The following is a 20717-nucleotide window of genomic DNA, read 5'->3' as shown; positions in this document are numbered from 1 at the left end:
TTAGAGTAAATAATCATTGTCAGTCAATTATATTAGGATATGCCTTTGCTTACAAATGAAACAGTCCAAACTTTTACTTGGTGTAACACTACTAATTTTTAAATTAATTATTTTATGGGTAGATATTAATATTTTATTTTATTTGAATTTGGAAAATTATTTGAAATTTTTTGGATTTTAGAAATCAGTTTCGATTTTTCGAAAATATAAAACTTTGATGATTTTTAAAAATTAATTTAAAGACCACATGACAAAACTAAAAATATATTTGGACTCTACGAATTTTTCTGAGTTTTCTAAAATTTTTTTCAAAATTTTTGATCTTCATTTTTTATTCCAGGGCAGCACAAAAATTCAATTTCGGATATCTTGAATGGAACAGGCCTAATCGAACCGGACTAGATCAGACCGATCGAATCGAACCTGCCCATTTTCTTTTTTCTTTTTCTCCTTCGCGCGCCCCCGACACCCTCCCTCTCTCTATCGTTTTCTCTCTGCTCTCTCCTCCTCTTGCCGCCCCACCGCCACCCCAGCTTGCCGGCGCACCACCTCAGCCCTTCCCCCTCACCCGCCGCAGCCTGTAGCGTCAGAAAAATGTGCCCAAAGGCACTTATGCGTGTAGCACGCCATTTCATCTTCCCAACCAAAATCCGGCCGATCCGGCCACTGATTGGACCGAGTCTTGTGCCAAAACCCATCTACACCTCGAGAGCTTTTCATAGACACCAAGAACACTAAAATCCATATAGCGGTTTGTCCTATTTTTGCCCGGGAAATTTTAGCCCATTTTGAATTTCGGGCTAGATTTCTCAAAAATCGTAAACCCCACCAAAAATCTGAGAGTACCAGAGTGCTCCACTCATCGAGAGCTTAGCGACAATACCCATTTCAAATTTTTCTGATACTATTTTTTGGTGAGTCCCACGAGACTTCACAGTATTTTTCTGAGCATTAAATGAGCTTAGAAAATTTCGTAAAAATTATATACTAACCCTCATGTTGTGGGCTTCGCGTAGGTACATTCAATTCGCGAAAATTCAACAGTTGTTCGAATCTATAATTTTGGGCCAGGCAAACAGGCTACCGAAAAAGTCTCTGAATTGGGTCAAGGTTATAGGCTACCTCATCATTTTCAGATGTTCCGGACGCGTCTCCAGGGTCGAAATTGGCATAGGTAAACCTGAACCCTCATTTTTCTTAATTATCTAGTGCTTGATTTCAATTAAAAATCTATAAAATATTCATGGTAGGTTAGAAAAATATAATTCTTTTTGCGTTAGCTCTATAATATTGCTAAGGACCGCGAGGCAAAATTTTAGAATTTTTAGAGCTCATTTGGGTAGTTTTTGCAAAAAGGGTAAATGTAGGGACTAAATTGTAATTTTTTAAATTGTGGTTGTTGACTGTTTGGATGGGCCTAGGAGGGGCCATGTGATGTGATTAAGTTGTGGATGTGTGGCTTGTGAATATAGAAGTGTAATTTGAACCCTTTTTCAGATTGGGAAGGTTCTAGGTATAGGGGAGACTCTGCCGAATTTTCGGCACAACTTAGGGTGTCTTTGGTCTTTTCTAAGCATGTATTGAGTCAAATATATTAAATAATTGCTATAAAATTATCAGGTAAGCTGGGACAGCCTTCCTCCTCCACCCAGCCGACATAGTGACCTCGGTTAAGTTTGTGAGTAAAATATTAATTTTAATTATAATTTCGATATTATTATATGTTCAAGCATGTCCATGCATCACTTATAAATATGTATTTATATAGTTAAATACTAAGCACGTTTTATATTGCATTCATAATTGATAAAGTGCTATGGATGTTGTTTGTGATAATTTAGAGCAGTGTGCGTGTGTTGGCATACGTGTGGTATGGTATTGGATATGGACAAGACGAGTAGACACGGCTTGAGAGAAACTCGCTGGGACCCGGTCCTTTATGGATAAGTCAGGGTAAACACGGCTTGAGAGATACTTGCTGGGACTTTGTGCTTGGTTTATTAAGTGAAAGTCCGGCTTGAGAGACACTCGTTGGCAGAGGTTGGATTAAGAGAGCTGTATAAGGGATCAGCTCCCATATATGTACTGTTTGTACAGTTTTGGGTGGGTGAGTGCTCCAAATTGCCTTTTTACTGCTATGATGTGGTTTGTATGAAAATTAATGATGATGTTGCATTTCCATTCCTTAGAATGCATTAGCTTTAGTTAGCTATAGAAATTGTGATTAAAATTAGAATTTTACTCTCTGAGTCAAAAGTTCACTCCTATTCATCTATTTTTCTAGGCTACAGGAGGATTATTTGTTGTGGCTAACCTGCTCTTCTTCTTCGCAGGTCCATTAATAGTATTTAATGTATTTTGTTCAATTGAGTTAAATTTTAGACTCCGCATGTGTTAGAAGTACTTATTTTTATTTTGGGCCTGTATTATAAAAGTTATGTTAGACCTGTAAAATTATTAACTGTATGTATAACTGGATTGGATGAGGGAGCTAAGCTCCCATTGGATTTTTGATATTATAAGCATGTGGAGGGTGAGCTGAGCTCCCCAATTTATTTTATATTGTGTTCACAGGTCGGGCGAGTCAAAAACTCTCCGTTGAATGGTCCATTTTATAGCCGGACTCTGTTCGGTTAAATTCTTGAAATTGGGCCCAAATGGGCCTTAGGATTGAGTTGGGGAATAATTAGGCTTACTATGGGCCTTGGGGGCTTTAGGCTAACCTAAGTCCTAGTGCCGATCCGGCCCATAGGTTGGGTCATGACAAATATGGTATCAGAGCTTAGGCTCTAGATTCATAGGGAATATATGTCTAAAGTGTTGGAAAGAGTCTAATAGGTGTCACATGCAGAGAATAGGGTCCACATTCGTCCTTGCATTATCATCTTTACTTCTAGTTTTTGCTTTGTATAATTGTGTGCAAATATGAGTCTATAGAGCTGTATAACATGCCGTTTTGAATTTTTGTGGGCTAATGCTGCTAAATTTCAGGAAAATGCATAGAAGCAGGAGAGTTGCCACTGCAACAGAACGGGATGTGCCAGACGAGGTGTCAAAACAGGATGAGGCTCCTACCCCGAGGAGGTAAGGTAGGAGGCCTAGAGCTGCTCAAGTAGAAAAGCAGCTGCCACTAGTTCAGGAACATTCTTTTATGGCCCAGGGTCCCATGGACCCAATAGCAGTTACCTTAGCCGAATTGCAGAGAACCATCGATATGATGGCACAATATATGGTCCACCCTCCTCAACAGCAGTAGCCCACCACACCAAGAGGGGAACCTTACAAACAAATAATTGATTTCAAGAAGTTGATGCCCGGTACTTATGATGTGCCAGATGATGCATATCGATTTTTAGACTCGTGTAAACAGGCAGGGATGGAGTTGCAGTTGACTTACAGGAGATTGGTAGAGTGTGTACAGCATGTATTGGGGCCAGTGCCAAGGCAGTGGATGACAGACTACGTATTACCTCGTATTGAGGGATTATCATGGACCTAGTTTGTGGAACTGTTCATCAACAGGTTTGTACCAAAAAGCTTTAGAGATCAAAAGCAGTGGGCCTTTGAGGCCTTAAGGTAGAATGGCAAATCCGTAGATGAATATGCTATATAATTTTTGAAACTGAGTAGATGCCCTCACAGTAGTGGCTACAGAAAGTATGAAGGTAAAGAGGTTCTGAAGGAAATTTGGGCAGAGGTATGCAAACCTGGCCATGATGTATAATTAGTCTTTTGATATGGTAGTTGATCAAGCCCGACAGATTAAGATTAGCTATACAAGAGATGACAATGGAAGGGCAAAGAAGAATAAAGCAGAAGGTTCTTCAGGTGTTCTCTACATGGGTACCACAGATAGCGGAGGCCAAAGTCACTACAGAGGAAGGGGTAGAAACAACAAGAAGGGTGGTTTTAAACACAAATCTCGAGGATTTAGACCAGGGTATGGATCCAGTAGTGGTCATAGTTCTGGTTACAGTAGTTCTAGGTTTGGTTCAGGATCTTCCTTGGCACCTTGCACGTAGTGTAGAAGAGGACATTCAGGACCTTGTATGATGGGTTCAGGAATGTGTTTCTGGTGTGGCCAGCAGGGTCACTTTGCTAGAGAATGTCCAGTGTTTAGTGAGCCACATATGGGATCACAGGGTTCTATTGTAAATGTTCCTCGTCAATTATATCCTGGTGCTTTCAGCATGGCAGGCAGTCAGTTCAGTGGCCAACGGGGCCGAGGACAAGGAGAACGTGGATTTGGAGGTAGGTCAGGAGGTAAAAGTCAATTATAGGGTTCTGCAATGTAGGGTAGGGGTCAAGCTCGGGTTTTCACCTTGACCCACTAGGATGCTCAGGCTTCCAATGCAATTGTGGCAGGTATTCTTCTAATCTGTTCCTATGAGGCTCGTGTTTTGATAGATTCGGGTGCTACACACTCATTTGTCTCCCCTGTTTTTGCCATGAGATTGGGTAGAAACCCTACAACTTTAGAATGCCCCTTGTCTGTAGCTACCCCACTTAGTGACAACATGGATGTAGATATGGTTTTTCTAGGTAGCCCAGTGGTAGTGGATGGAAGAATCCTCCCAACAGACTTGGTTCCTGTATCGGTAATGGATTTTGATGTGATTTTAGAAATGGGTTGGCTGGCAACTCATTATGCCACTTTAGACTGCAGGAACAAAAGGGTGTATTTTCATATACCTGGTGTGAAAGAGTTTAGCGTTGATGGTGACAGGAGCGTGGCTCCATATAATTTGGTGTCAGCAATTAGTGCTAGAAAAATATTGAGGTGTGGATGTCAAGGGTATTTGGCATTAGTGAGAGATACATCTGTAGAAGGTGTTAACATTGAAAATGTTCCTGTTGTCAAAGAATTTATGGATGTATTTCCTGAAGAGCTTCTAGGGTTGCCACCAGGAAGGGAAATAGAGTTCTGCATTGATGTTGTGTCGGGTACAAACCCCCTATTAATGCCACCTTACAGGATGGCACTAGCAGAATTGAAAGAGCTAAAGGAGCAGCTATAGGAGCTTTTGGACAAGGGTTTCATACATCCGAGCACTTCACCTTGGGGCGCTCCTGTTCTATTTGTGAGAAAGAAAGATGGGTCCTTAAGGTTGTGTATTGATTATAGACAGCTGAACAAGGTGACTGTGAAGAATAAGTATCTACTTCCTCCGATCGATGATCTGTTTAATTAGCTCCAAGGGGCTAGATTCTTTTCCAAAATTGACCTACGATCAGGCTACTATCAGTTGAGAATCAGGAATGAGGATGTGTCCAAGACAGCATTCAGGACAAGATATGGTTATTATAAGTTCTTGGTGATGTCTTTTGGACTCACTAATGCACTAGCGACCTTCATGGACTCGATGAACAGGGTGTTCAAGCCATTCTTAGACCGTTTTGTTATCATATTCATAGATGACATTTTGGTATACTCTCACACTGAGGAAGAACATGTGTGGCATTTGAGGATGGTGTTGCAGACTTTAAGGGAGCACCAGCTATATGCCAAATTTTCAAAATGTGAATTTTGGCTAAAAAGCATCTCATTCTTGGGACACATAGTTTCCAGTGAAGGCATTTTAAGTGGATCCCAAGAAAATTGAGGAGGTAACTAATTGGCTTAGGCCTACAACAGTTACTAAGGTGCGAGATTTTCTAGGCCTAGCTGGCTACTATAGGCGTTTTGTGTAGAATTTCTCTAGGATAGCAGCTCTCCTAACTAAGTTAACTCGGAAGAATGTTCCGTTTATTTAGACAGATAATTGTGAGGAGAGCTTCCAGAAGCTTAAGAAATGTCTAACTACCGCTTCTGTGTTGACATTACTGATGAGAGGGGAATGATATGCCGTGTACTGTGATGCCTCCAGAGTTGGCTTAGGGTGTGTTTTAATGCAGAATGGAAAAGTAGTGGCTTATGCTTCAAGGCAGCTAAAGAGGCATGAGCATAACTACCCCACCCATGATTTAGAAATAGCGGCTATAGTCTTTGCACTAAAGATCTAGAAACACTACTTGTATGGTGAAGTATGCGAGATATACACCGACCACAAGAGTTTGAAGTACATCTTCCAACAGAGGGATTTAAATTTGAGACAGAGGAGGTGGATGGAGCTTCTGAAGGACTATGATTGTACCATCCAGTACCACCCTTGGAAGGCCAATGTAGTAGCAGATACTTTGAGCAGAAAATCTTCTGGCAGCTTGGCGCACATATCAACGGAGAAGAGACTGTTGATTCAGGAAGTACATGAGTTGATGGATCAAGGTCTGATCTTAGATCTTTCAGATGAGGGGGTATTATTGGCCCATTTTTTAGTGAGACCATACCTGCGAGACAAAATCAGAGTTTCCCAGCATAGAGACCCGTAATTAATGAAGATTATAGAAAGAGTATAGCAGGGTAAAGGTGGTGAGTTTGCATTTGCCAATTATGGCACTCTTATCCAAGGTTCTTGGATATGTGTGCCCGAAGTGGACAATCTTAGAAATGAAATCATGCGAGAGGCACACTATACACTATACAATGTCCACCTAGGCTCACCGTTTCGTCTTTCCGATCAAAATTCGATCGATCAGGCCACCGATTAGACCGGGTCTTGTGCCAAAACTCATCTACACCTCAAGAGCTTTCCATAGACACCAAGAATACCAAAATCCAACGAGCAGTTTGTCCAATTTTTGCTCGAAAAGTTTTAGCTCATTTTGACTTTCGGGCTAGATTTCTCAAAAATCGTAAACCCCACCAAAAATCTGCGAGTACCGGAGTGCTCCACTCGTCGAGAGCTTTGTGGCAATACCCATTTCAAATTTTTCCGATAACGTTTTTTGGTGGGTCTCACGAGACTTCACAGTATTTTTTGAGCATTAAATAAGCTTAAAAAATTCCGTAAAAATTATATACTAACCACCGTATTGTGGGCTTCCCGTAGATACATTCAATTCATGGAAATTCAATAGTTGCTCGGGTCTGTAATTTTGAGCATGGCAGACAGGCTACCGAATAAGTCTTTGAATTGGGTTGAGATTATAAGCTAACCCATCATTTTTAGACGTCCCAGACGCGTCTCCAGGGTCGGAATTGGCATAGGTAAACCTAAACCCTCATTTTTCTCAATTATCTAGTGCTTAATTTCGATTAAAAATCTATAAAATATTCGTGGTAGATTAGAAAAATATAATTCCTTTTACCTTAGCTCTATAATATTGCTAAGGACCACGGGGTAAAGTTTTAGAATTTTTAGAGCTCATTTGAGTAGTTTTTGCAAAAGGTGTAAATATAGAGACTAAATTGTAATTTTTTAAATTATGGTTGTTGACTGTTTGGATGGGCCCAGGAGGGGCCATGTGATGTGATTAAGTTGTGGATGTGTGGCTTGTGAATATAAAAGTGCAATTTAAACCCTTTTTCAGGTTGGGTAGGTCCTAGGTATAAGGGAGACTCTGCCAGATTTTCGGCATGACCTAGGGTGTCTTTGGTCTTTTTCAAGCATGTATTGAGTCAAATATATTAAATAATTGCTATGAAATTGTCAAGTGAACCAGGACAGCCTTCCTCCACCCAGCCGCCACAGTGACCTCAGTTAAGTCTGTGAGTAAAATATTAATTATAATTTTGATATTATTATATATTCAAGCATGCCCATACATCACTTATAAATATGTATCTATGTAGTTAAACACTAGGCACATTTTATATTGCATTCATAATTGATAAAGTGCTATGGATGTTGTTTGTAATAATTTGGAGCAGTGTGCATGTGTTGGCGTGTGTGTGATATGGTATTTGATATAGACAAGACATGTAGACAGGGTTTGAGAGACACTCGCTGGGACCCAGTCCTTTATGGATAAGTCGGGGTGGACACGACTTGAGAGACACTCGCTGGGACCCCGCACTTGGTTTATTAAGCGAAAGTCCTGCTTGAGAGACACTCGCTGGCAGAGGTTGGATTAAGAGAGCTGTATAGAGGATCAGCTCCCATATATATACTGTTTGTACATTGTTGGGTGGGTGAGTGCTCCAAATTGCCTTTTTACTACTATGATGTGGTTTGTAAGAAAATTAATAATGATGTTGCATTTCCATTTCTTAGGATGCATTAGCTTTAGTTAGCTATAGAAATTGTGGTTAAAATTAGTATTTTACTGTCACACCTTACCCCTCTGTAAGGCATGACATATTCCCGTAGAATACCTAATGAACTACCGAACTTCACCTACCGATAATTCATTAAGTACACTACAAGGGATTTTAAAACTATTTTCTTGCATTTTGGAAGTGGTGAGCATTTTGGTAGGAATTAAAATCATTTATTCAAAGCTTAAATACTAGTAAAAATTTTTGTCAATTTTAAATTTTGCCGCAAATTTTATAAAAATTTTGTGAGTTACATCTGTATTTTGAGAAAACAGTTCTTCAAATACCTGAAAAAAATACTTCTAATAATTTTTCATAACTCCCAACCTCCATTTAATCTCAAATCAACTCAATTCAATCCACTTCAAAATAATTTCATAATCCAATCAAAGTTTATCATCTCAAAATATTTCATTACTTCATTCACAATGCATAAAGTATGAAATTCACAAATACAAATCTTAATTTACAAAAAGAAGTTCCAAAAATAATATTATTACAATTTATTATACAACTGCTCAACTTTACATTGATACATAAAACATAGCAATTTTTACATCAAAATAACTATAAGGGTATAAAACAATACCCGTACAAAAATATTAGTGTAGTCCTTAATATCAGTAGCAGCTCACTCTGCTGCCTTCTCCTTGCTCTTATCTGCGACAGCAAAACAAGCTATCGCTGAGTATAAAAATACTCAGTGGTGCACAATAAAAATTTAAATACAATACATAAATTATTCATTAACAAAACACAATTTAGATATTTCTCAATCACATTTCACAAATTATCAAAACTCAGAATAACACAATTTAGTCAAATAATTTAAGAACACAGTGTTGCCAATTCATACACAACTTAAGCCATGACACAAAATTTTCGATCAATGCCGTGTTGTACACCACGACAAAGCAATCTACAATCCCACTAATCGAAATCAATGAGGGAGGTGGCTAGCTAGCTAATGAGTACTTATTCGATCTACAACCTCAACTGGTAAACCAGAGAGGGAGGAAAGATAACCGATCTCACCCCATGAATGGAGGAGGAGTAATAAGGCACTGTCATGCTAAGTGTGAATCAAAAATCCATTTCAAACATTTTATTCAAATAATTCATGAGAAATCCGATAAATTTCCAAAGTCATAATTTCATTCACAAGGTGGCAACACAATTCATGATTAACATCAATTTTTCATAAATTATACTAAATCAATTTTTCAATGACAAAATGCTCAATTAAGGTTTATTGTGCACAAACCTGACGTGAGTCGCCTCTAGGCCTTGACTCAGTCTCTCAAAGCTTCCAAGTCTTTTTCAGCTGAAACACATAGTTTCACAGTGTTTCAGTACCATAACTTAGCATAAATCCAAAAATAAATTTAACTTCACTTTTATCTAGCTCTAATGTGCTAAACTCGACGTTCTTGAAATTTTTGTGTTTCGGGTTACTATTCACTACACTATTCAAGTCAAATTATTGACTTTCTAAAGCTTAATAGGTATGGGAATTCCAACTTCACCCACATACCACATTTTGGTTACCAAACTTGTTGGTTTTGGTTATTTTCTCAAAACTTAGGTCTTTTAGGCAAAATTGCCAAATTTTCAATTTTGATGTCTAAGGTGCACTATTCCATTGGTCACTTTTCTGTTGAAATTTGGCAAAACTTCCTTCATAGAAAATGTTCCTTATTGTCTTAAGTTTATTCTCCTTTTTGAATCACTCCAATTGGAGTTTTGTAGCTCAAGTTATACCCAAATTACGGTTATTGTTCATGCTGCAGATTTTAGTTCTGGCAGATTATCGATCCAACTTCGTTCAGCAATTTGATCAAGTTAAGTCCATAATTTGGTCTAATTTTCTTCATATGAAATGTTCTAATATGCCTTAGGTTTCCATTGATTCAAGAATCACCTAAATCAGAGTTTTCTAGAGAGAGTTATAGCCATTGAAACTTTATTGTTCATATGATAAATCTGCAGTTCTGCAGATTCAGTGATTCAATTTTGCTCAGTAATTTGATTGGGTTAATGGCATAATTTGGGTTTGTGTTCTTCATGAAAGTTTTAGGTCTAAATCTCATCTAACCACTGGTAAAATTTCAGGTCATTTTGACCTTCCTAGCTCAAGTTATAACCAAATGAACAAACACTGTTCATTTGGTCAATTTATACAGGGCAGCCTGCAGATTTTCAACTTTGGTCAATTTGTTCATTTGGTTTTGGTCACTTCTTGGGCATACTTCCTAAATAAAAATTGTGTCATTTAGTGCCTATTTTCATTCCCAATTAGTCTCATACCAATTGGACTTGTAAAAGTTTATTTTTGGTCCCTTAAAGTTGACTTGGTCATGCTGCCAGCAGCATGACCACACTCCCTCCGAATTTGACTTAAATTCTAACACTTCTAACACACTTAATTAGGTCACAAATGACTATTTCTCACTTCACATTAGGTCAAAGACACCATTTACAAGTTTCTCACATTTTTGTCTCTAACCCTAAGTGTCCCAAAACCCTAACTTACTAACTTGTTGCATTTAACTAATTTAAAACATTTAATCATGATCATTCAACACCAATAAGCTCACATACACCTTTAAATTCACCAAGTTCATGCATACACATCCCAAACCCTAGTTGACCGAAATTTAGGTTTGGTCCTTCAACAATTTATTTCATTTCATTTTTCCACAATTTCTAGTGTAATTCAACTACTTAATTATGAATTTAAACATAATATTAAAAACTAACCACTAATCTCTTTTGTTGAATTTCTCCCTCTTCAAATCTCCTTTCTTTCCTCTTCTTTTTATTATCAATAGTTTTACCAGGCTTCAAAAACAAAGTTTAATGAAGGAATTTGTGAAATTTATGGTTAGTTTTAGGGTTTAAGAAGCTTGAGAATAAGCTTCTATGGAGGTTTAACAATGGAGAGGGAGAGAGAAATGGGAGACGTCCACTTTGGGAAGAAGAAGGACTTTTGTTTATTTTTTTTTTCTTTTCTTTTCTTTTACTTTTTATGTCTTAGGAAGACCCAAAAATTTCAATTACGTAAATATATTAAGTATCATTTTTGTGGCATCATGCATGAGGTCATGCATGATGTCATCACCTTTTGACTTTTTTATTTTCTTTTTATTTATTTATTTTTCTATAAGTTCTTTAATTTAATTCTCAATTCTGAAATATTCTTTTCTCCGATTTTATTTGACAGTTAGGTCAGGAGTCAGCTCTCGGGGTCAATTGACCAAATTGCCCCTCGCTGGTTCATCCCGGTTTGCAAATAATTCAACATTTCTTCCGGCTCTCTGACCTAATTATTTGACTGGCTTAACAGTTCTTTTTCATGATTTTCTCTTTTTCACTGTGTTCGTAATGGTCCTAAGGACCGCGGCGTCACATTTTACGATTCGAAATTTGAATTTAAATTGACTTCGCAGTCGTTCCCAAGAAGGTCACCCATTGCTGTGACTCTCGGCTCATTTAACTTCTTATGCTCTGTTTTTCTTATTTATACTTAACTAATTGGCAATTACTAATTGATGCATACATTTTGCATAGTCATTTAGGTCTAATTTCATAGCCATTTAATTTGATTATTAGTCACTTTTAGCTAATTTCATTAGTTATTTAGTTAGTTTTTCATAATTGTCAATTTTTGGATTAATTTGTAATTTTTACTTTGTTTTGTAGGAAAAATGGTGTTTTTGAAGGACTGAAAAGAAATTTTGCCACTAAGGAGTGACTTCTACCGCCAAAGATGTCAAAAACAAGTTTTCAAGTTGAAATATGCATTGACCAAATTGCGCATAACTTGCCGCATAAGCTATGCAGATCTGCATAAGGAGAAGAAACACTGTCCAACACCTGCTGAATTGTGCATAAGGATATGCAGATCTGCATAAGGAGAAGAAACACTGTCCAACACCTGCCGAATTGTGCATAAGGAGAGTGCATAGCCTATGCAGATTCACGCCTCCCTTATGCAATCTCACGGAATTGTGTATAACCTATGCGCCAAGTCATGCAGTTTCGCATAAGTGAACCAGAAATAGCCGAAAACTGCATAAGGGACTGCATAACTTATGCAGTCCACTTATGCAGTTCCACAAAGGTTTTATTAATGAGTGCGTAAGATTCCCTCAGAAAATTCCTCCTAAAACACACCATTTTAGGGCTCCATGTCAGAAAATGCTATAAATAGCCCCATTTCCCATTTTAGAGGGAGACAAGGAGCAGAAAAGGAAAGGGAGAGGAGAGGCAGAATTTGAAGAGTCACTTTCACCTTCCACACCATTTTCAACCAAGATTTGCAGATTTCTTTCTTTCCTTATATTTTTCCTACATTTCTAGTGTTTAGTTTCTTGTTTCTTAGCTTAGATTGAAGCTTATTTCCATTTAAACTCATAATATCTTGTAAGGATTATGGATAGTGAGTAGTTTACCTTTGATTCTGGAGTAAGGGTTGTAATATTTGAGATATTTTGTGGAATTTGATTGGGTAATCCATATTTTGTGGTCTTAGTGAGTTTTATTCATTTCTTGTGTACTTAATGACATGCTTAGTGTAGGATCCCATTAAGTAATGTTCTTAATCCATGGTTGAGGCACCGAAAGGAGAAGGCCTTGTGATAGATAATCAAGGAATTGGACTTAATTAACTTAGATCTAGAAATAGACTAAGGATTAAGAGGATTCACAGATAAATTAAAGAACCTAACGGGTCTTAATTAATTCTAACTCCACGAAAGTAGGATTAGTTTGATTAAGGCACTCTTTGTCTCACTCGAAAGGGTATTTGTTGCACTCATTTCATATAGGCATTTTAGGATAGTTTTGCATCCATTTTGCCCTCATATTTTGGTATATTTTATGTTTTTAGCTTTATTTTATCTTATTTGTTAATTTTAGATACTTTATATTTGATTTTCGTAATTTTTGTTGTTTTGATAGGATTTTGTGGCAAATCGAAGATCAATGAGTGCAATAGGAAATAATTTGAAGAGATTTGAAGTTCTTTAAGCATGGAGGAAAGTTGAAGAAATCAAGCCTTGAAAGAGCAAACTAGCCGAAATTTGCTTGAGACTTTGCTTAAGGTCATGCTTAGGGTAAAGCGGCAATGCTTAAGGTGCAGCACAAGTCAAGCATGAGCAGAAAAGTCCATTTTACTCTAAGTCTGCCGAGATTTGCTGAAGGTCTGCTTAACCTTAAGCAGACAGTGCGACCAGAGGCTAAAATTTGCTAAGAAGCTGCTTAGGGTTAAGCCGAACCCTAAGCAGAATGCCTAGAACGTGAATAGTGCTGCTGACTTGGATAATTTTACACCTCATTTCCTATCCACTCCTTGTCTTTTATTTACTTTTAGGGCAACTTTTAGGGACCATATAAATTCATCATTTCCTTATTTTTGCCATAAGAGGAAGGGAAGGAAAAACAAAAAGGAAAGAAAATTATATAGAAAGAGGGAGAGAAGACGCCATTCTCTCTAGGAAGAGGAGCTGCTGCACGAGTTTGGAGCTCCAGAAACCAGAGACCTTGGTTCTTCCACCTGGGTTTTCCTATTTCAGTCCTTTTGTCATGTTTTTCTTTATTCTTCCATCAATATTTCTTGTAAATACCATCATGAGTGAGTAATTTCTTTAGATTTCAGAGTTGGGAAATATGTTTTAGATTAATTTGTGGATTTGGACTGGGTATTTCCTTATTTTATATGAATATGAGTTTTGATTCCTTCCTTGTGTGCTTGATTTACTTGCCTAATGTTGGTACCCATTGGGTATTGTGTTAATCTTTGATTGAAGGACCGAAAGGTGAAAGTCATTGATGGGTAATCATGGATGGGAACTTAAAATCACCTAGATTTAGAAATAAACTAGGACTTTAAGAGGAATTAATTATTGGTTACAAAACTTAATGGGTTTTAAAGTAATCAAATACATACGAAAGTAGGTTTGGTTATTTTAGAATACACTTTGATTTGCTTGAAAAAGATATCAAAGGGATTTAGAATCAATTTCCTTCAAACTCTATTTTTCCCTAAAAATTGGAATGCCCAAGACAAATCCCAATTAATTTATGCATAAACCCCAACTCGAATCACTTTTACCATAATTAGACTTTCGTTTAAATTACCCATTGTTAATTTTAGTTTAATTGCGAACTAGAATTAGAATTTATTTGTTTGCTCTTTACCCATTTCAATTAGATTAATCAATTTACCTTGCTCATTTACATTTACCATTTATTCATTAATCATTAGCCCAAATAATCGCTTCATTCATAGTTTAGTAATCAAACAGCAAATCCTCGTGGGAACGATACTTGATTCATCACTTTATTACTTGAGACGACCCGTATACTTGCGGATTCGCCCCATCAAGTTTTTGGCGCCGTTGCCGGAGATTTGATTTTTTTTTTGTTTGATATTGAACAATTGTTTGTTTGGTTAATTTGGGCATTTTATTTTATTTTCTTTTTACCATTTTACTTTGAGAATTTGTTTATTTTTGTTTTTCAGGTGCTTTATTTTATGAGAAGGACAAAAAGTGAAGAAATCAATTTATTCTTTGACCCAGAAATAGAGAAGACAGCAAAGGCTTTAAGAGCAGAATCTAAGAGGAGAAAAGCTGAAATTAAAGCTCAACAACAACAAGAAAGAGCACAAGAGCAAGAGCAATTACAAGAAGAAATGGCCAACAACAACAATAACAACCGCTCTGTGAAAGATCATGCCTATCCTAACATTGGAGATTTCATGCCAAGTATTACAAGACCAAGAGTAGAAGCTAATAATTTTGAACTGAAGCCTGCACTCTGTCAAATGGTACAACAAGCACAATTTGGAGGAAATCCAAGTGAAAGTCCACATGTGCATCTAGCACACTTTCTTGAGATCAGCGATATGTTGAAGATAAATGGAGTTTCTGATGATGCAATTCGACTCAGATTATTTCCTTTTTCTCTGAAGGACCGAGCTAGAGAGTGGTTAAATTCTTTGCCACCGGGTTCTATCACAACATGGGATGAACTTTCTCAAGCATTTTTAGCTCAATATTTTCCACCATTGAGAAATGAGCTGACTTCTTTCAAACCTAGAGATGATGAGAGCTTGTATGAAGCATGGGAAAGGTACAAGGATTTGCAAAGGAGATGTCCACATCATGGGATTCCTAAGTGGATGCTTGTTCAACACTTTTACAATGGAGTTTCACCAGCTATTAGAAGTACGATTGATGCATCTTCTGGAGGTGACCTTATGGAGAAATCTGAAGATGAAGCTTTTTCCGCTCTTGATAAAATTGCTTATAACAACTACCAATGGAGTTGTGAGAGGAATGAGATCAAGAAACCAGCTGGTATGTTTGAGCTTGATGCCATGAATATGATTAATGCTAAGTTTGATGCTTTGACAAGGAAAATGGACAAGCTAAGCATGAAAGTAGATTCTTCAGCCGGAGGTTCTAGTAATTCAGTAGAAGTTGGAGCTGCAAATGTCAATTGTGCAGCAGATTTTTCTGCACTAAATCAAGATTTTTCAAGTGAGCAAGTGGATTATGTGGGGAACTACAATCAAAGACCAGGTGGTAACCCATTTTCTGCAACTTATGATCCAGCATGGAGAAGCCACCCCAATTTCTCATGGGGAGGTAGACAAGGGCAAAATCAGAATTTTCAGCAGAATAGAGGTCCCCCTCCTGGAATTTCTAAACCTCAAAATGTACCTGCTCCACCTCTACCACAACAAGCACAACTAGACAAGACAGCTAGATTGGAATCTATGATTGAAACTCTACTTGTGAGCCATCAAAGTCAACAAGAAATGATTTCTCAATTAGCATCTAAAGTGGATCAAATGGCAACACACAACAAGATGTTAGAGAATCAAATAGCTCAACAAGCTAGCTCTTCAAGTAACAAAGCATTTGGGAAGCTTCCTAGCCAACCAAAAAATTCAAGGGAGCATTGCAAGGCTATTACATTGAGAAGTGGAAAAATATTGGAGAATGGAGATAAAAAGATTGAAGAGGAAGTTGAAGAAAAGAAAAGCAGAGAAGGAGATGAACAAACTGAAGCTGAGAAAGAAAATTCAGTGGAAGAAAAAGGAAGTAAGGAGAGGGAGAGCAAAGAGGAAGAACCTAAATATGTTGCACCTAAAGCCTACATGCCACCTTTACCATTCTCACAAAGGTTTCAGAAAGCAAAATTGGATAAACAATTTGGGAAATTTTTGGAGGTATTGAAGTATTTGCATGTGACTATTCCTTTCACTGATGCCTTAGCACAAATGCCTTCATATGCCAAATTTTTGAAGGAGATTTTATCTAACAAGAAGAAATTGGAGGAATTTGAGACTGTAGCTCTCACGGAAGAAAGCAGTGCTATTTTGCAAAATAAGCTTCCACCCAAACTGAAAGATCCTGGGAGTTTCTCCATACCATGTCACATTGGAGATATCAGTATAGATAAGGCTTTATGCGATCTTGGAGCCAGTGTTAGTCTGATGCCATTATCTATCTATGAGAAAATGAAGATTGGAGAAATGAAGCCTACTACCATATCACTACAGTTAGCAGATAGGTCTATTAAATTTCCAATTGGGGTAGTTGAGAATGTTCCTCTAAAAGTTGGGAAATTTTTCATACCAGTGGATTTTGTGGTATTGGAGATGGAGGAGGATGTACACATTCCTATTATTCTTGGTAGACCTTTCCTTGCTACTGCTGGAGCTGTGATTGATGTAAAAAATGGGAGGCTTACATTAGAAGTTGGGGAAGAGAAAGTAGAATTCAATTTGTTTCAAGCAATGAAAAAGAAAGATGATTCAAACTCATGCTTGAGAGTTGATGTGATAGATGAAGAGGTTAGAGAAATGCTTAAAAAGCAACATCCTAAAGATCCCTTAGAAGCTTGTTTGGTTCATAACATCAAAAAAGGGGATGAGATTGAGGAAGCTGCAGAATATGCTACAATTTTGGAAGGAAATCCACCATTGCCTATGGCTGATATTGAAAAGATTGGGAACTTGAAGCAAGAAACGACTTCATCATCAAAGTTTGAAAAAGGTGAAGCACCTAAGGTAGAGTTGAAACCTCTTCCAACAAATCTCAGGTATGCTTTTCTAGGGCAAAATTCTACATATCCTGTGATTGTTAGTGCTAAATTGACTGATTGTGAGGTTGAAAAATTATTGAGAGTTCTTAGGAAGCATAGAAGGATAATTGGTTATACCATTGATGATATTAAAGGAATACATCCTTCTGTGTGCATGCATAGAATTTTGTTGGAAAATGACCATAAAGCCTCTCGAGAATCACAAAGGAGATTGAATCCAAACATGAAAGAGGTTGTGAAAAAGGAGATCTTGAAATTGCTTGATGCAGGTATTATTTACCCTGTTTCTGACAGCAATTGGGTAAGTCCAGTTTATGTTGTACCTAAGAAAGGGGGCATCACAGTGGTGAAAAATGAAAATGATGAACTAATACCTACAAGAACTGTAACTGGATGGAGAATGTGTATAGACTATAGGAAATTGAATAAGGCAACTAGAAAGGACCATTTTCCATTACCATTTATAGATCAAATGCTTGAGAGACTAGCTCATCATTCTTATTTTTGCTATTTGGATGGCTATTCAGGGTTCTTTCAGATCCCTATTCACCCAGATGATCAGGATAAAACTACCTTCACATGTCCTTATGGTACCTTTGCATATCGAAGGATGCCATTTGGACTATGTAATGCCCCTGCTACATTTCAACGATGTATGATGTCCATATTTTCTGACATGATTGAGGGAATTATGGAAGTGTTCATGGATGATTTTTCTGTGTATGGTAAATCTTTTGATGAATGCTTATCTAACTTGTCTAAGGTTTTGCAGAGATGTGAAGAGTTCAATTTAGTTTTGAATTGGGAAAAGTGCCATTTTATGGTACAAGAAGGAATTGTTTTGGGACATCTTGTGTCAAACAGGGGTATTGAGGTGGATAAATCAAAGGTAGAAATTATTGAGAAAATGCCACCCCCAACATCTGTGAAGGGAGTGAGGAGTTTCTTGGGGCATGCTGGATTTTATAGGAGATTCATCAAGGATTTCTCTAAGATTTCTAAACCTCTTACCAATTTATTGAGTAAAGATGTGGAATTTAATTTTGATACTAATTGTATGAATGCTTTTTGCAGGATAAAGGAAGCTTTGATATCTGCTCCTATTATGCAGCCACCCGATTGGTCATTACCTTTTGAGTTAATGTGCGATGCTAGTGATTATGCCATTGGGGCTGTTTTGGGACAAAGGAAAGATAAGAAGGTGTATGCAATATATTATGCAAGTAGGACCTTAGATGATGCTCAAATAAATTACTCTACTACAGAGAAAGAGTTTTTGGCAGTAGTATTTGCAGTAGATAAATTCAGGTCCTATCTTGTGGGGTCTAAGGTCATAGTATACACGGATCATGCAGCTATCAGGTATCTCCTTCAGAAAAAAGAGGCTAAACCTAGATTGATAAGGTGGGTGTTACTCCTTCAAGAGTTTGACTTAGAAATTAAAGATAAGAAAGGAGTAGAAAATGTGGTAGCGGATCATCTATCTAGATTGAGGCAAGAACAAGGAGACAATCTGGGAAAAGAACCCCCAATAGATGATTATTTTCCTGATGAGCAACTGTTAGTAATCATGAATGCAAAAACCCCTTGGTATGCAGATTTTGTGAACTATCTAGTGTGTGGAATCCTTCCACCTGATCTAACATGGCAGCAAAAGAAGAAATTTCTTTTTGATGTGAAGGATTATGATTGGGAGGAGCCATTTTTGTTCAAGAAATGTGGAGATGGGCTGATTAGAAGATGTTTAGCTGATGAGGAGATAGGGAATATTATCAAAGATTGCCATTCTTCACTTTATGGGGGTCACATGAGTGCGACAAAGACTGCAGAAAAAGTTCTTCAAGCAGGGTTCTTTTGGCCACACATGTTTAAGGATGTGAGGAAGTTTGTAAATGCATGTGATAGGTGTCAAAGGATGGGTAATATCTCAAAGAGAGATGAAATGCCCCTCCAAAATATACTGGAAGTGGAATTATTTGATGTGTGGGGCATTGATTTCATGGGACCTTTTCCATCGTCCTTGGGACACAAATACATTTTAGTTGGAGTAGATTATGTGAGCAAATGGGTTGAAGCTATACCATCTCCAACTAATGATGTAAGAGTTGTGATTAAATTCCTTAAAAAGTTCATTTTTACAAGATTTGGAACTCCACGTGCCATTATAAGTGATGGAGGTTCTCATTTTTGCAACCATCAATTTGAAAGATTATTGCAAAAATATGGAGTGAAGCATAAGATTGCAACACCCTACCATCCACAAACTAGTGGTCAAGTGGAGATCTCCAATAGAGAGCTGAAAAGAATTCTTGAAAAAACAGTGAATAGTTCAAGAAAAGATTGGTCACTAAAGTTAGATGATGCTCTTTGGGCCTATAGAACAGCTTTTAAAACTCCTATTGGAACTACCCCATTTAGATTGGTTTATGGGAAGGCTTGTCATTTACCTTTGGAGTTGGAACATAGAGCATATTGGGCCATAAGAACACTGAACTTTGACTTAAAAACTGCAGGAGAAAAAAGAATGCTGCAACTAAATGAACTTGAGGAACTTAGACTGGATGCTTATGAAAATGCCAAGCTTTACAAGGAAAGAACTAAGAGATGGCATGATAAGCATATTAGGAGGAAAGAATTTCAGGAAGGTGATGTTGTTCTTCTATACAACTCTAGGTTAAGGTTATTTCCGGGAAAATTAAAGTCAAGATGGTCAGGACCCTACACTGTTATAAAGGTATACCCCTATGGAGCTGTTGAGATAGGCAATGAAACCTCAGGGACTTTCAAAGTTAATGGGCAGAGATTAAAGCATTATATTGTTGGAGAACCCACGCAAAGGGTTGTAGAGGTTTCATGGCTTAGTTCCCCAATCAAGGATGCTTAGAATTGGAGTGGAAGGTCAAGCTTAAGACCTTAAACAAGCGCTTCTTGGGAGGCAACCCAAGCGTATCCTTTTATAGATTATTAATTTTCCATTTCACTTCATTTTCAGTTTTTACCCTCATTAAACTCAAAAGTGACATTTGTTTATCTTTTGTAGGTCATTCATGAAGATTGGGCAAGTTTACACTTGTGGCAAAAACAAAGAATTGAAGGGAAGCAAGTATAAGCAACATTCTGCACTTTATCCAGTGCTTGTGAACAGTAACACCTTTAAACTTGTGCTAAATTACTGATATTGCAATCCACTTGATAGCACATGCTTGATTTTGTGTCTTGTGTAAATTCTGTGATATACAACTTGGATGAGGATCAATTTTGATATTTAGGACTGATGAGAGCTTTATTGAAGTGCAAAAATAGTGTTTGTTAGGTTTTACCTTTTAGTGTTTATATAATTTTGTAGTCTGTTAGGAATTTACATGTTTTTGTTTGAATTGCTGCTAATTTTTTGCAATCTGCAGATTTTTACTACTGTTCATGCTGCTAAAAAGGTCAATTTCTATGTCTTTTCTGCAAT

At 37.4% G+C, this 20717-nt stretch overlaps 1 non-coding gene across 1 annotated transcript; it reads right to left on the bottom strand.

Annotated features, from left to right (window-relative positions):
• Positions 1 to 15205: 15205 nt before the first annotated feature.
• LOC131179818 (small nucleolar RNA R71) lies at positions 15206 to 15313 on the bottom strand. Its single transcript, XR_009148704.1, has one exon. It is a non-coding gene; the product is annotated as a small nucleolar RNA R71 (small nucleolar RNA).
• Positions 15314 to 20717: the final 5404 nt, after the last annotated feature.

This window comes from Hevea brasiliensis, chromosome 4 (genome assembly GCF_030052815.1).
Source record: "Hevea brasiliensis isolate MT/VB/25A 57/8 chromosome 4, ASM3005281v1, whole genome shotgun sequence".
In the NCBI taxonomy this organism is placed as follows: Eukaryota; Viridiplantae; Streptophyta; class Magnoliopsida; order Malpighiales; family Euphorbiaceae; genus Hevea; species Hevea brasiliensis.
The sequence above is the reverse complement of the archived record's forward strand: the minus strand, read 5'-3'. Positions and strand labels throughout refer to the sequence as shown.